Source organism: Triticum urartu, chromosome 5A (genome assembly GCF_056163025.1).
Source record: "Triticum urartu cultivar PI428250 chromosome 5A, HENAU_Tu73, whole genome shotgun sequence".
In the NCBI taxonomy this organism is placed as follows: Eukaryota; Viridiplantae; Streptophyta; class Magnoliopsida; order Poales; family Poaceae; genus Triticum; species Triticum urartu.
The window spans coordinates 404,376,525-404,393,997 of NC_141877.1; positions in this window are offsets into that span (position 1 = coordinate 404,376,525).

Sequence of the window (17,473 nt, forward strand, 5' to 3'; positions counted from 1 at the left end):
CCTTGCCTACGTGGTTCAGCTGCAAGTTCGACCGAAGTTCATACATTTTATTGTAGAGACTTCCGTATCAGTCGTAGTAGAAAACTCTGGAATTACTTCCAAGGTCTCTTTCCTTTGATCTGATGACGAAGGTACTGTTTATCTCGTCGAGTTGCACTATTCTCCCACTCACCTTTTTGAAAGAACCATTCTCTTTAAAAGCACACTGTTTCGCGGCAAAACTATTTGCCTCGGTATAGTGAGGGAGGAATATCCAACATTTTGGTATAACCTACAAAGTAGCACTTGTCTGATTTGGAATAGGTTTGTAACATTTTACACAAGCCCCATATTCCAAATGTTAAGAAAAGATATAACATGGTTGGGTGTACCATACCATGGCTTCATTTCAACAAACCCGATGTAGCTCTTTTCAGTGTAAAAGCCGTAGTCTCTAAAGCATCACTTTAAAAGGGATAATGGCAAATTTATTTATGTCATCTTTGACCTTACCATGTCATAAATGGTTTGATTACATCTTCACAGACATTCCACTCATACTGGTGTTTCGGAAGGTGTAAGTTATGAAACTCTTTTCACAACTCATCAGACATTCGCTAAACTTGTAACTCAGATATTCCTTTCTGCAATCAAATTGTAGAAACATAATTTCCTTGTTACAATAACTTCTACTTCATTTTTGAGAACCTTTCGAATGATTTCAAAAGATCCAGACTTACATCTCATCAAGCAAATATCCATATATCTACTTGAGTCATTTCTGAAGATATATAAATCCACTACTTGCAACAACATTTATTGAACTACACACATCAAAATGTATGATCACCAATATGTTTGTTGCTCATTCCTTATGGCCTGTGAACAGTATTTCAGTCACTTCACTTTTCGGAGGAAAGTTGCAAGTGTCAGATGATTCAAAATCAAAAAGACTTCAAAATCCATCATAATGGAATTTTCCATGCGGGTTTCTCCAATGTGAACAAATGTAGTGCCACACTTGTGTGGTATTCTTTTAGTCTTGCGACATTTAGCGTCAGTGTTACGGATGTATCATATTACCATCAATATTCATAACATACATCCCATCTTGGATGGAAGCATGGCCCTTCATGTTATGCATAATACTTAACAACAATTGTTGTTTTCATGAACAACTCTTTTGCAACAAACAATGTGCAATGGGCTAGAGTGTATGAAACTCTAAAATGAATTATGAAAGTAAACCTAGAGGTATTGTATTATTATCAATATTCATAACATACATCTCATTCATAATGAAAGTATAGCCCTTGTGTTATTCATAACATCGAACATAAAAAGTTCTCTTATGAACAACCTTCTTGCAAGAGGCTAGAGTTTGTAAAACTCTAAATGAATTATGAAAATAAATACAGACGGCAATACACCGATGGAAGGTATAGTAACATTTACTATGTTCCCTGTGTATACCTAAACCTCATTTCTGGCTAGTCTTTTAGGCCATAGTAGTTCTTACATCGAGTTGCAATAGAATGCAATCGAGCGGGTATCTTTATTATTTAACTCACAATCCCCAAGAATCAGTGATCAACAATTTAATCATAATTCCCAAGGACTATATCTTTGACCAGCCTTCTATACATCAAAAACTTGTATGACATTCATACATGAGCTGGATATTCCAGTCATCTTTCTTTCTGCCTTTATACTTCTAACAGTTTAACTTTTAGTATTTCTCCTACTCGCAAAAGAAGCACCCAACTTAAGAGTGGCGTTAGCCCCGGACTTCCTAGGCGTGTAAGTCATACTAACACCCTTTGGACACTTCCTTTCTCTTTAAGTTGTTGTTTTATTCACCTTTCATTATATGACAGGCGTTCTTCTGGATCCCCTTCTCAACAGTCAAATGCATAGTAAACACTTTTACTAATACTTGCAAACAAACATTGCTTTGTTTGTATCTGAAAATAATTTTCAGTTCCATGAATATCACATAACTATCCCAAACTTTCGAAGTTCGAGTTTCATGGAAGCAAACATATTGCACTTGACCGCAATGGAATTCTACCTTTTGGATCGAAGGATGAGAGTCTCATCATCCATTGGATTTAGCGGGAGTATAGGAAAGCATGCGATAGGACAAAGTCCTTCTCGGCACTTTTGAGGACAATCCTCACATTAGTTACCAATCGTAAAGTTTTAACCAGATATTTAACAACTATTCAATTGTAACAGTGAAGGTGGAAACGCGAGCCATTATTCTACAACTATTTTGCAAGAAACACTTAGACAGTGTTCATAATTAATTGCACTGAGAATTAAACGAGTTAATTCTATAGTGCGCTCCCACTCAAATCAATATCTCTCATAATTGATCGTGAGTGATTCAAGATCCGCATTTCAATTCAACGCCATTGGTGTAACACCACTGATGACGAAAATCTCAACCGGTAGGCCAACTTGCCAATCACATCTCTATATGACTCTTGTTCATCTTTCGATGCGTATGTTCCGAGCTCATGACGGTCATGCCTGAACGTCAAGACAACCAAGTGATCTCGCTGCGAGGTCTCAACTCACCCGCCTCACACTTCTCTAATCGTTCGTACCCTGTGACACGGCGCAGCCCGAAAAGATAGGTGCCGTGACGGTGCTACACTTGGGAGAACACTAACTACTTGATATTTTTGTGAGAGATCACCCTAATAAAAAGCGACTACGGCGCAATCAAGAAGGGTGCATCAAAGGGATAAACATCTCAGGCAATTCATAATTAGCATGATATGGTATAGCCCTTTCTGACGGAGAAGTCTTTCATTTCTTCGTCTTCGGCACTCGCATCGATGTTCACCTTCGCGAAGATTGCCACCACCTTGTCGATGCACCAGATAATATTGCTATCTCTATAGCTAATAAAATAATGCATTACAACAAGGTTGACACGCAGGTCATTAAAGTGACAATCATATGGCTCCAGCCATCATGCCGAATCATGACACGCAGGTCATGTTAATAATATCATATAGTCATCTCATACATAATTAAATTGAATATGAGCATTGCTATACCACATCACATGCACATCCTGCAAAACCAAGTTAGACGCCTCTAATCGGTTTATGCAAAAATTTATTTTTACGTGGCTTCTAAGGTTTTGACTTAAACCGCATCTACCAACGTTTTATCAACAAGTATGATTATTCAAGTTGCTAGATTAACATCTCGGGGTGTATGAAACACGAGATAATTAAATCTCGAGCCCCATACTAAACTCCGTCGTACGCATGACCCCCCTGCAGATCATATCTGCAATGCCCTTTCATCAGCAAATTTCATCTTTCTTTTGACTATGGCGGAACCCAAAGAACTGATAGCACTTCCATGATCAATCAGGATCACGGATTGCCAGAACTTTGTCAAATTCCACCATGTTGTCTCGAGATTGAGCAAACGCAAATTCTAGGAAAGCAACAAGAATGTCGGGTAACAGATTTCATCTGTCACCCGCATAAATAATTTTCAGCAATAGATCTCATCTACAACCTAATTATATTATGCAATACCCATACATCTCCATGTATTCTAGATCGAAACCTGCATCTACGCATAGTATGGCTCTTGATGCCACTGTTGGGTAACGCAGCAGAAAACAAAAATTTTCCGACCTACGCACTAGCCCAGGACCACTATGGAGACTGCATACAAGGTTTGATCTGTTTCGTTACCGACTCATAGCGCAGCGGGAAGTAGAGTCGATGACGATCGGCGGTGCAGATCCCCGCAGCTAGGATTTACAACCTCCCAACCGCGAGGATGTATACCCTCATCTGCTCCTCAGACAGCCCTCCGGGAGGCGGTTGAACAGTCCCCCGGACGGTGTTGCGGACAGCCCTTCGGGAGGACCTTCGAAACTCGGACGGTCACTCGGACAGCCCTTCGGGAGGACTCACAGAACTCGGACCGTCACTTGGACAGCCCTTCGGGAGGCATTCTCGAACAGCCCCTCGGGCACTAAGATCGAAACTACGACCTCTCTACAGAGTTGCACACATACGGTGTCATCTATCCGGCAGGGCTTCACCGTCCAGAACTAGTTCCCGCCGGAACCCAGACAGCCTTTCGGCTCTATGAAACTGTTTCGCTGGGAGGGAGAGAGAAGCCAGATCATGCATGGCACTTGTATGTGAGAAAGAGTGAGTGTTGAGGGCTGCCCCTCCACCTCTATTTATAGGAAATCCCAAGGGGTAGGGTAGTTTCACACAAAAACCCAAAATGCACATGAATGAAGTCCTTCCACAAGGACCTAGGAGTGAAACCAAGGAACAAGAGGGTCCCCAAGGGGGATACCCCATGTGGCCGGCCACACCCCCATGAGGGGCCCAAAAAATGGCTCCTATCCATCCATGTCATCCCCAAGATCTTTTGGAGCAAAGCCCCAAAAGGTGGCTTTCCATAAAGTAACCATAAAGCTGATTTTCACTATTCACGACGACATTTTTCAGCGTCCGTTCGAACTAAAAATATTTATGTGGGCTTAGAACATTTCCAGTACCCACCAAAATGATTTTCAACGCGTTCCGAAACAATTCCGGTTTAGTGATTTTCATCTGCGAAAAGCATCTGAAGTGGTTCCGGCAGCTCCGGAGCATATCCGGTTTTTATCCCGGAAAATTCCAGAAAGCTTCCAGAATGATTCTGGCACCCTACAAGAATTATCAGGCATGTGCTGAAACCAATTTGACTTAATGGTATCCCCTGAAACAACTTTTCAGTTTCATCAAAACTCATCCGATGACCTCTCTCTGCGGAACCTTTTCCGCTGTCCGAAAAATTTTCCGGTGTCCGAAACTTTTTCGGTGATTTTCTCTCAAACTCCTTGTCTAGTATTCAGCAGATAGATGACCCTTAAGCGTGTGACCCTATAGGTTCGGTGAAGTATAGACATGACCCGGAACCCCTTCCGATCAATGATCAACATCGGAGCCGTGGACACCCATATTGACCCCTATACCCACACGAATAAATATTCGAGTGAACCTCCAGTTGCAGCGAGCTATTCCTGTTGCTTCGTGATATGTCACAAACACCCGAGGTGAGATTTGTTGCATCCCCGTGGACGAACCATTTGTCCGCCATGCAAGTTACCTCGTTACTGGTTTTGTTCTCTTTTCTCGTTTCCGTGTTCCGGCATCCCAGTGATCAAATCACACTGTGTCTGGCCAGACGATGATGGATACCGTAGTACCGAGAGGGCCCGAGAATATCTCTCCATCGTCGGAGGAGCAAATCCCAATCTTGAGCTATCAAGTTACTTGACACACTTTTCCATGAACCCGTAAGCCGCCGTAATAGCCACCCATTTTACGGATGACGTTTAACAAACCCCAAAGTTCATGAAGCAAGCATGAAGAAACTCAATACTCTCATGGTCTAAGGAATCATGCAAACGTTAACCATCTCTGTGTTATGTACCATTAACTTGTGACGAATGAATCTCTTAGCATAACATCAATCCGGGTCGATTCAACACAAATGTTCTCTTAACATTGTGCCCTCAAGGTTGCTGGCATAGACATGCCCATAATCAGGAAAACAGAACCATCATGCAACACTTGAGCTAGTCTTAGAGGCCAGACTAGGAATACATTTTACCGTTTATTATTCCACACGTGCATATGAGTCTTCCTCCGAGCCTCGTGGTTATTGCAGACTCGAGAACCATATCAGTTATAGCATGGAACATAAACATAATTATGAACTCGGAGATAAACAATATCATTTATTATTGCCTCTAGGGCATATCTCCTACACCAAGTACCACCCACTCCATCCCCGTGGAACATCTCTTTCGGTCTCATGAGGTTGGTCATAGTGGGAAGTAATTTAGACTAGTTTCATGCATATGACACTAGCCTAAGTTACTATCTTCATAATGCAAAGTAACATAATAGTAGTATCTTAGATGTCTTCATTTATTAGCTTGTAGACTCATCTTGTTTTGGAAAGCGCTATGTTACAGTAACATATTATGTTACCACCTCTCATTAATTACTTGCCACATAAGCAAAAAAAAAATTAAAGTGCGCTATGTTACTAGCTAAATTACTCCCACTATGACTAGCCTGAGAAAAAGGTACTCCCTCTGATCCGTATTAATTGACGCTACTTTAGTACAATTTTAGTATAAAATTGTACTAAAGCAGCGTCAATTATTTGGGCTCAGAGAGAGTAGTGTCTTTCTACTATACTGTACCAACCTACATGGCGTATCAGCATACAAAACATACTGTAAAAATTAAGATATCAATTGTACTAAATAACATTGAAAACCTGCGAACAAAGCCACAGCTAAGTGCTGAAAGGAAGCAAACATTAAGATCTATAATTTGATCGAACTTGATAGATGAAATCCATGTTATCACTTGTACAGTATCCTGAGCTGCCACAAATAGCTTGTACATTTTCTAGAGCTGCCACACCGTCAAGGCATTAACCCACTCCTAGTTGCATCAAAGACATCTCTTCCTCTCATATCAAACGTGTCCGTTCAAACTCCAATGCTCACTGTCCAAATCTTTTGATGCTGAGACACATCAAAACACCAAGTGTAGAGATGATAGAAAGAGAATGAGAGACCATTCCTGCAACCACGATAAAACATATTTCAGTTAAGAAATAACTTTTATACTTTGTCTAAATAACGTTAATATTTATTAGGTTGCATGAAAACCTCGAAAGCTAGACCACTGTTAGTATGTTCAGATAGGCAGCCGCATAATTTTAAAATCAAGTGGTTTCTATTTTCAACAACAAAAATTCCTGAAAATGCAAGGAAGTGAGCAACGAGAAATGTACCAAATGTTATATGAAGGCAATGAAATTTAAGTGATTTAAGTGCTGCAGTAGTAACCATTCAGCTGATTCTAAGAATAAGAAGATGGATTTTAATTGGAAAAATCATACATACTCCCTCCGATCCAAAATAAGTGACGTCTTATTTTGGATCGGTGCGAGTACCACTTAACATCTCTACAACGTTACGAAATTTCAGCATGTAGTTTGCATTGATTTATAAGTTATAACGCATTTTATGTCTGACTCCTTAGTCATGCCACATTGCTAATATTACTTACCAATATCTACAACTACTTCTTTACCTGAAGTCCTCAACTCCAATTCCGCTCACATATGAGACTGAGATGCCAAGATAATCAGACCAGATGTTCAAGTTACAGCCCAACCATTGGTGAGCCTTATCTTCTACGCAACATTATAATTAGAAGTAGAATTAACATAGTAACGCTTTGGTCAGATCATATGCTTGCAGAGTCATTACAATACTATTACAATATGGATAGTTTCAGCTGTTTATCACACACGCCCTTCATAGAAATATGGATCAGAAAGTGAAGAAAGCATAAGTGCAACTTACAGATACATTTAGTTAATGAAACTGAATTTGTGCTTAGATGAATGATCAAATCAAAACAGAAGGGGAATAAATTAGGGGCCTAAGCTATTATAAGCTCTTCACCCTTCTGTCAGTGCCTTCACTGAATTCTACATAAGCTTGGAGTGTGTATTCTTGAAGACAAATAGTCCGTTACTCTGTTTTTATTACATCTAGTAGTTACATCTAGTCGTCACTCTATCACAACAAGTAATTCCAACTCTGTATAATTTAGCATGACGGAAGGAACAAACATATGTACATTTACCTTGTTCAAAAATGACAACGAAAAATTTCAGTGCATGATGATGCATAAACGGAAACCATACTGAAACTAATATTTTGTCAATAAAGTGTAATTATTGATCTACTGAATGTACCTTTGTATACTTTTGCCTCTAACCTTCCTACTTAAGTCATAATCTTCAAGCTCAATTATGTTCTGAAACCTATACGGAGTCCTGGACTATCAGAACTCAGACAACCTATTTTAGGGGAACAAACATTGCACTTTTCTTTGTCCAGAACTTAATTAATTGACTCCATTTATCCAGCCCTTTCCACATGAAGGCCAAGTAATGCATACATAAAAGCTAGTAAGTTTACACATAATTTTATGTAAATACCATGCCAATTCTATCATATAAAAGGAAAATTAACCCGACCAATAAAAACATCTTGCTACTGTTGCTATCACAATCAAATAGAATTTTTTGCGTGTGAAGATAATTTGCTCATATAGCCCCCATGTATGAGCTAACGATAAAGTAGGATGCAAAAATATATGACATTCTGCACTATCACATTAGCTTCACAAACCAAAAGGTCGCTAAGATAACGCTCATTGTGGTTTCCACTAAATAAATACACTGTCTTGTGGTATAGTTGTTCCATGCTGCAGCAGCGGAAGTTCATATCAATGGTACAAAAGTAAATAGAGCAACCGAAAGGAAAAAACAGGGTAACAGCCCTACAAATTACAATATAGCAGAGGCAAAGGAAAGATATGATGCACCTCATAATGGGGTTAGGTTGTTCGGCACAAACAGATAATGCAGGCCATTCATATCTTCCAGAGTAACACCATTGTCTCGTGTCTCCATTCAAATTTTCAGAAATGATTTTTGGTTAGAAAACTTGATAATAGCATTACGATGGGAGGAAGGTCAAACCATTATGGCAGACTCCCCCCTTATAGTAGATATTCATGTATTATCATGAGGAAAAAAATAGCATCAACAAGAGAAATAAGTAACATCATCAGGAAAGTAAGCCAGCATGGCAGTATCATCTCTGCCTGTATAGATAAGGCACAACTAAATTTTCACAGTTATTCACATTGGATATATGTATATTATCCTCGGTCTCATATCATGGCTATTGAATGAACCATAACAAAATCGAGTTTAGATAACAATTAGGTGCAATGCAGAAACCACCATAAATTTTTTGCAATGCAGAATGCACATCCAATCCCAGTGACAACTATTTGTTTATCCTCACATAGTTTTTACTACAAAGGAGAGGAATCTACCCAGCAACGAGCCAACGACCAGCCAAACTGATCTGAAATCCTGAACTGAACACCGGTCTGGTCCTACATGGTGACCTCCGCCGCATAGGAGAACTCTGGGATGTGGCTCCGCTTGAAACCACTTATCCCAGTTCCTCCTGTCGGTCTTCATGTACTGAACGTGCACCAGGGTACCGGGGTTCACAAAAAGACATATGAAAGTGATCCTTTAATCTCTAATGTATAAATGGCGAATGTTGTACCACTCATTTACCTTCAAACATCCATTTATACTACTGTACTTCCCCAAGAACATCTTCATATGCTACTGTACAATGATTAGAAAGTCAACTTTGTATAAAATTAGTACTTAAATGTACTCCCTCCGTTCCAAAATAGATGTCTCAACTTTGTATAAAATTAGTATAAAGTTGGGTCATTTATTTTGGAACGGAGGGAGTAGAAGTTTGAAATCTCTTGTGCAAGAATATTAAATTATTAATACAACCATACCTAAGCTATGGAAATAAACCGCTGATTGTGCTCGGGGTTAAGTTCGTTGCTACTGAGGCCCATCAATGCATCCTCCTCGCCACTACCACCTCCGCGGGCCGTCCTTGCTGTTGCCCCCATCAAGGAGGATGTCATCGCGCCTATTCTTAGGCTCAGCACCCCTTCACGCTCATCGCCATGGACTCCCAGGCGCTGCTCGCCATGGCAGGCTGACGACGCAGGGTCCGCGTGCGGGATCCCCTGCTCCGCTGCCAGCAACTGTAGCAACGTCGCCTCGGCTAATTTCAACGGCTTCTTCGCCTCGCAGATGGGCGCCCACCCCTCGACCGTCTCCGACGAGCTGTCAACAGTAGCCGCGATGGGCTCTGGCTCCTCCAAAACCGTCTTCGTCCTCGACGCCCCGCCGTTCTGGGCGGCCTCCAGTCTATGATCTTCGCTCCACAGGACCCCGATAACCTAAGCTCACAGGACTCGAAGTTGGGAAGGCGAGGCGATTGGATCGGCGCGCCGGTGGCGGTAGTGGGAGTCGTGGGTGGGGTAACTGCACGCGTGGGTCTTGGTTTGATTTTGGGTTTTAATCGACGACCATTTTTCTTTTTCCTTGCGAAGAAATTTTTCTTTTTGCGCGAGGGAAGGCAGGACGGGACACGAGAATCGGTAGCGAGGGCAGGAGAGGTCGAATCATCACGACGTTTGATTCTTCTTTAATAGTAGAGATCAATTCAATGTCAATTAATTCAATCATCAATCAATCAATATATTAAAAGAAATAGGTACTCTTGGTTTGGTTATGTTTTGTTTGGTCCTGTTTAACTATTTTTATTATTTAATACACTATTCCGTACAAAGGAAGCCATATGCACAAAAAAAATTAGGAGGTACATGTAAAGGAAACTTAAAACTAAACAAAGCAGCCAGCCGGACAGACTATATCTCTATTTTTCACTTGCCAAACAAAACCAAGCCGCCGGCTCATGTCTATTTTGTGATTGCCAGCCTATATCAAGAGGATGGTTGCTCCGTCGAGGAAAGAACGCATGGTGTACAACGGCGTACGACACCACCGGCCGCTGGCTTCTCTCTAGCCGTATTTGGATCTCCGTAGACGGATCTGCACCGGTGAGATGTCTTCGCATTGAAGGTGCACGACGTTCCTGGCAGTGCCAACAACGGTGCTCGGACAGAGCAGGTTGAGCTTGACTTTAATTTACGGCTCGTCTGCAGCGAAGTACATGGCGCCGGCTATGGTGACACGGATGAGTAGACGACGCCGAGACATACATATAAACGACGCGGCGGCAGAGCTGCAGGCCGAGCGTGGACATGGCGGTGGTTGTGATGCCAACGTGCAGCCGGTGCGGCCGCACTGCACGAGCTGTAGAGAGGGCAGCGGTGGTGGTTGTGGATGTGCAATGAGCTATCAGCTATGGACGACAGCGGTGCGACGGCACGAAGAAGAAAGGGTCCGCTGAGCAATGTACGGTCCACTGGGCCAGGGTTGCACTAGACCACGTGAATATTGAGCTAGCAGCAATGCCATTGAGATCGAGTGAGCTTGTGAAACTTGAAGATGAAGACACAATTAGGAAATCACTGGTCATAATCCATGCACTTAAACTATGGACATGGCAATCAACTGGATCCATGCATTGCTGAATATGTGCAGACCAAACTACGCATCGAGAGAATTTTACTAGCAAACATGTAACACACCTGAGAGGTACTCAAGTTCCTTGATCATTATGTGCATTAAAATGTATGGCTGCCATGCACTTTTTAGCATTCTTTTTTAGGGTAACCTTTTATTAGGGGTAACTAATTTGAGCTAAGACTTCATGTTGCTTTGTATTTCTTCGTAATGCCACATCTAATTATGTGCATGGTCATTTTCTTTTGAATATATTCACAGACTAATTACTCACACCACTAATCATCTCTGTAAAACTTGAAGTCTATCAGGAGCAAATACAGCTATCTCACGGCATTACTTGAAGCCAATATATGTCTTTGTTTCGATCCAGATGGATTTGTAGTTTTGCACTAGGTAAACACTCGAATACGACACAAACTACGAAATTTATTTTATACCGGTTGCAAGGCACGGGTTGCTTATAGGTGGAACCAATTAACATGTTTATTTGTTAGAGGCAGCCTCTAAAGCTAGAAGGACGCTAAGCTTGGAGCAATCGTCGCCAAGGCTTGCATCGTATGGAGGCTGCCCCTATAGGCTGTGATAACGCCTTATGTTTTTAGTATTTTGAATAGCCTTTTAAAATTTCTTTTCTCAGTTTCAATTTTTTTAAGTCTCTACGATGACTCTGCAGCCTGATTTTTAACCTTGCACGATGTGTTTTGTTTGTACCAGAGCGTGGTCGGATGTGGATATTTTATGATTTAGATTAGATAGGATGAAGAAGGTGTATGAAACCATATGTGGATTTTTTAATTAATTGCCAACCGTTGCCATCAAGCTTGATCGTGTAAGGCCTTTGTTATTTGATACAAATTTTCCAACAGTAATTCTCTCTATTATATATTGCGCACCGTGAGTAAAAGTGTTGGGGAACGTAGTAATTTCAAAAATTTCCTACGCACACGCAAGATCATGGTGATGCATAGCAACGAGAGGGGAGAGTGTTGTCCACGTACCCTCGTAGACCGAAAGCGGAAGCATTATAACAACGCGGTTGATGTAGTCATACGTCTTCACGGCCCGACCGATCAAGCACCGAAACTACGGCACCTCCGAGTTTTAGCACATGTTCAGCTCGATGACGATCCCCGGACTCCGATCCAGTAGAATGTCGGGGAAGAGTTCCGTCAGCAAGACGGTGTGGTGATGATCTTGATGTTCTACCGTCGCAGGGCTTCACCTAAGCACCGCTACAATATTATCGAGGTTTATGGTGGAGGGGGGCACTGCACACGGCTAAGAGATCAATGATCAATTGTTGTGTCTATGGGGTGCCCCTGCCCCCGTAATAAAGGAGCAAGGGGGAGGAGGTGTGGCCAGGCAAGGGGCGCGCCAGGAGGAGTCCTACTCCTACCGGGAGTAGGACTCCCCCCTTTCCATGTTGGACTAGGACTTGGAGGGAAAGAGAGAGAGAGGGGAAAGGAAAGGGGGGGGGCGCCGCCCCCCTCCTTGTCCAATTCGGACTTGGGGGGGGGGGCTGCCCCTTGGCCTCCTCTCCTCTTCCTCCACTAGGCCCATTAAGGCCCATTAGGTTACCGGGGGTTCCGGTAACCTCCCGGTACTCCGGTAAAATGCCGATTTCACCCGGAACACTTCCGATGTCCAAACTGTTGGAAATATGCCCTAGAGGCAATAATAAAATGGTTATTATTATATTTTCTTGTTCATGATAATTGTCTATTGTTCATGCTATAATTGTGTTATCCGGAAATCATAATACATGTGTGAATACATAGACCACAACACGTCCCTAGTGAGCCTCTAGTTGACTAGCTCGTTGATCAAAAGATAGTCATGGTTTCCTGACTATGGACATTAGATGTCATTGATAACGGGATCACATCATTAGGAGAATGATGTGATGGACAAGACCCAATCCTAAGCATAGCTCAAAGATCGTGTAGTTCGTTTGCTATAGCTTTTCCGAATGTCAAGTATCATTTCCTTAGACCATGAGATTGTGCAACTCCCGGATACCGTAGGAGTGCTTTGGGTGTGCCAAATGTCACAACGTAACTGGGTGACTATAAAGGTACACTACGGGTATCTCCGAAAGTGTATGTTGGGTTGGCACGAATCGAGACTGGGATTTGTCACTCCGTATGACGGAGAGGTATCTCTGGGCCCACTCGGTAATGCATCATCATAATGAGCTCAATGTGACCAAGTGGTTGATCATGGGATCATGCATTACGGTACGAGTAAAGTGACTTGCCGGCAACGAGATTGAACGAGGTATTGGGATACCGACGATCGAGTCTCGGGCAAGTAACGTACCGATTGACAAAGGGAATTGTATACGGGATTGATTGAATCCTCGACATCGTGGTTCATCCGATGAGATCATCGAGGAGCATGTGGGAGCCAACATGGGTATCCAGATCCCACTGTTGGTTATTGACCGGAGAGTCGTCTCGGTCATGTCTGCGTGTCTCTCGAACCCGTAGGGTCTACACACTTAAGGTTCGGTGACGCTAGGGTTGTTGAGATATTAGTATACGGTAACCCGAAAGTTGTTCAGAGTCCCGGATGAGATCCCGGACGTCACGAGGAGTTCCAGAATGGTCCGGAGGTGAAGATTTATATATAGGAAGTCAAGTTTCGGCCATTGGGAAAGTTTCGGGGGTAATCGGTATTGTACCGGGACCACCGGAAGGGTCCCGGGGGTCCACCGGGTGGGGCCACCTATCCCGGAGGGCCCCATGGGCTGAAGTGGGAGGGGAACCAGCCCCTAGTGGGCTGGTGCGCCCCCCATGGGCCTCCCCTGCGCCTAGGGTTGGAAACCCTACGGGTGGGGGGCGCCCCACTTGGCTTGGGGGGCACTCCACCCCCTTGGCCGCTGCCCCCCTTGGAGATCCCATCTCCTAGGGACGGCGCCCCCTCTAGGGGTCCTATATATAGTGGGGGGAGGGAGGGCAGCCGCACCCTAGCCCCTGGAGCCTCCCTCTCCCTCCCGTGACACTTCCCCTCTCCCTGAGCTTGGCGAAGCCCTGCCGAGATCACCGTTGCTTCCACCACCACGCCGTCGTGCTGCTGGATCTCCATCAACCTCTCCTTCCCCCTTGCTGGATCAAGTTGGAGGAGACGTCTTCCCAACCATACGTGTGTTGAACACGGAGGTGCCGTCCGTTCGGCGCTAGGTCATCGGTGATTTGGATCACGACGAGTACGACTCCATCAACCCCGTTCTCTTGAACGCTTCTGCTCGCGATCTACAAGGGTATGTAGATGCACTCCTCTCTCCCTCGTTGCTAGATGACTCCATAGATTGATCTTGGTGATGCGTAGAAAATTTTAAAATTCTGCTACGTTCCCCAACAGTGGTATCAGAGCCAGATTTATACATAGTTTCTATGCACGAGTAGAACACAAAGCAGTTGTGGGCGTCGATATTGTCAATTTACTTGCCGTTACTAGTCTTATCTTGATTCGGCGGCATCGTGGGATGAAGCGGCCCGGACCGACCTTACACGTACGCTTACGTGAGACTGGTTCCACTGATTGACATGCACTAGTTACATAAGGTGGCTGGCGGGTGTCTGTCTCTCCCACTTTAGTCGGATCGGATTCGATGAAAAGGGTCCTTATGAAGGGTAAATAGAAATTGGCATATCACGTTGTGGTTTTGGCGTAGGTAAGAAACGTTCTTGCTAGAAACATATAGCAGCCACGTAAAAACTTGCAACAACAATTAGAGGACGTCTAACTTGTTTTTGCAGCATGTGTCGTGTGATGTGATATGGCCAAAAGGATGTGATGAATGATATATGTGATGTATGAGATTGATCATGTTCTTGTAATAGGAATCACGACTTGCATGTCGATGAGTATGACAACTGGCAGGAGCCATAGGAGTTGTCTTAATTTATTTATGACCTGCATGTCAACATAAACGTCATGTAATTACTTTACTTTATTATTAAAGCTTTAGCCATAGTAGTAGAAGTAATAGTTGACGAGACAACTTCAAGAAGACACGATGATGGAGATCATGGTGTCATGCCAGTGACAACGATGATCATGGAGCCCCGAAGATGGAGATCAAAAGGAGCAAATGATATTGGCCATATCATGTCACCATTTGATTGCATGTGATGTTTATCATGTTTTACATCTTATTTGCTTAGAACGATGGTAGCTTAAATAAGATGATCCCTCGTAATAATTTCAAGAAAGTGTTCCCCCTAACTGTGCACCATTGCGAAGGTTCGTTGTTTCGAAGCACCACGTGATGATCGGGTGTGATAGATTCTAACGTTCGAATACAACGGGTGTAAGCCAGATTTACACACGCAATACACTTAGGTTCACTTGACGAGCCTAGCATGTACAGACATGGCCTCGGAACACGGAAGACTGAAAGGTCGAGCATGAGTCGTATAGAAGATACGATCGACATGAAGATGTTCACCAATGTTGACTAGTCCGTCTCACGTGATGATCGGACACGGCCTAGTTGACTCGGATCATGTTTCACTTAGATGACTAGAGGGATGTCTATCTGAGTGGGAGTTCACTGAATAATTTGATTAGATGAACTTAATTATCATGAACTTAGTCTAAAATCTTTACACTATGTCTTGTAGATCAAATGGCCCATGCTAATGTTGCCCTCAACTTCAACGCGTTCCTAGAGAAAACCAAGCTGAAAGACGATGGCAGCAACTATACGGACTGGGTCCGGAACCTGAGGATCATCCTCATAGTTGCCAAGAAAGATTATGTCCTAGAAGCACCACTAGGTGACGCACCCATCCCAGAGAACCAAGATGTTATGAACGCTTGGCAGTCATGTGCTAATGATTACTCCCTCGTTCAGTGCGGCATGCTTTACAGCTTAGAACCGGGGCTCCAAAAGCGTTTTGAGCAACACGGAGCATATGAGATGTTCGAAGAGCTGAAAATGGTTTTCCAAGCTCATGCCCGGGTCGAGAGATATGAAGTCTCCGACAAGTTCTTCAGTTGTAAGATGGAGAAAAATAGTTCTGTTAGTGAGCACATACTCAAAATGTCTGGGTTACATAACCTCTTGACTCAGCTAGGAGTTAATCTCCCGGATGACACGGTCATTGACAGAATCCTTCAGTCGCTTCCACCAAGCTACAAGAGCTTTGTGATGAACTTCAATATGCAGGGGATGGAAAAGACCATTCCTGAGGTATATTCAATGCTGAAATCAGCGGAGGTGGAAATCAAAAAGGAACATCAAGTGTTGATGGTGAATAAAACCACTAAGTTCAAGAAAGGCAAGGGTAAAAAGAACTTCAAGAAGGACGGCAAGGGAGTTGCCGCGCCCGGTAAGCAAGCTGCCAGGAAGAAGTCAAAGAATGGACCCAAGCCTGAGACTGAGTGTTTTTATTGCAAGGGAAGTGGTCACTGGAAGCGGAACTGCCCCAAATACTTAGCGGACAAGAAGGACGGCAACACTAAAGGTATATGTGATATACATGTAATTGATGTGTACCTTACCAGTACTCGTAGTAGCTCCTGGGTATTTGATACCGGTGCAGCTGCTCACATTTGTAACTCCAAGCAGGAGCTGCGAAATAAGCAGAGACTGGCGAAGGACGAGGTGATGATGCACGTCGGGAATGGTTCCAAGGTCGATGTGATCGCCGTCGGCACGCTAGCTCTACATTTACCTACGGGATTAGTTTTAAACCTCAATAATTGTTATTTAGTGCCAGCTTTGAGCATGAACATTGTATCAGGATTTCGTTTAATTCGAGATGGCTACTCATTTAAATCCAAGAATAATGGTTGTTCTATTTATATGAGAGATATGTTTTATGGTCATGCCCCGCTGGTGAATGGTTTATTCTTAATGAATCTCGAGCGTAATGTTACACATATTCATAGTGTGAATACCAAAAGATGTAAGGTTGATAATGATAGTCCCACATACTTGTGGCACTGCCGCCTTGGTCATATAGGTGTCAAACGCATGAAGAAGCTCCATGTAGATGGACTTTTGGAGTCTCTTGATTACGAATCATTTGACACGTGCGAACCATGCCTCATGGGTAAAATGACCAAGACTCCGTTCTCAGGAACAATGGAGCGAGCAACCAACTTATTGGAAATCATACATACTGATGTGTGCGGTCCAATGAGTGTTGAGGCTCGCGGTGACTATCGTTATGTTCTCACCCTCACTGATGACTTGAGTAGATATGGGTATGTCTACTTAATGAAACACAAGTCTGAGACCTTTGAAAAGTTCAAGGAATTTCAGAGTGAGGTTGAGAATCAACGTGATAGGAAAATCAAGTTCTTGCGATCAGATCGTCGGGGAGAATACTTGAGTCACGAATTTGGCACA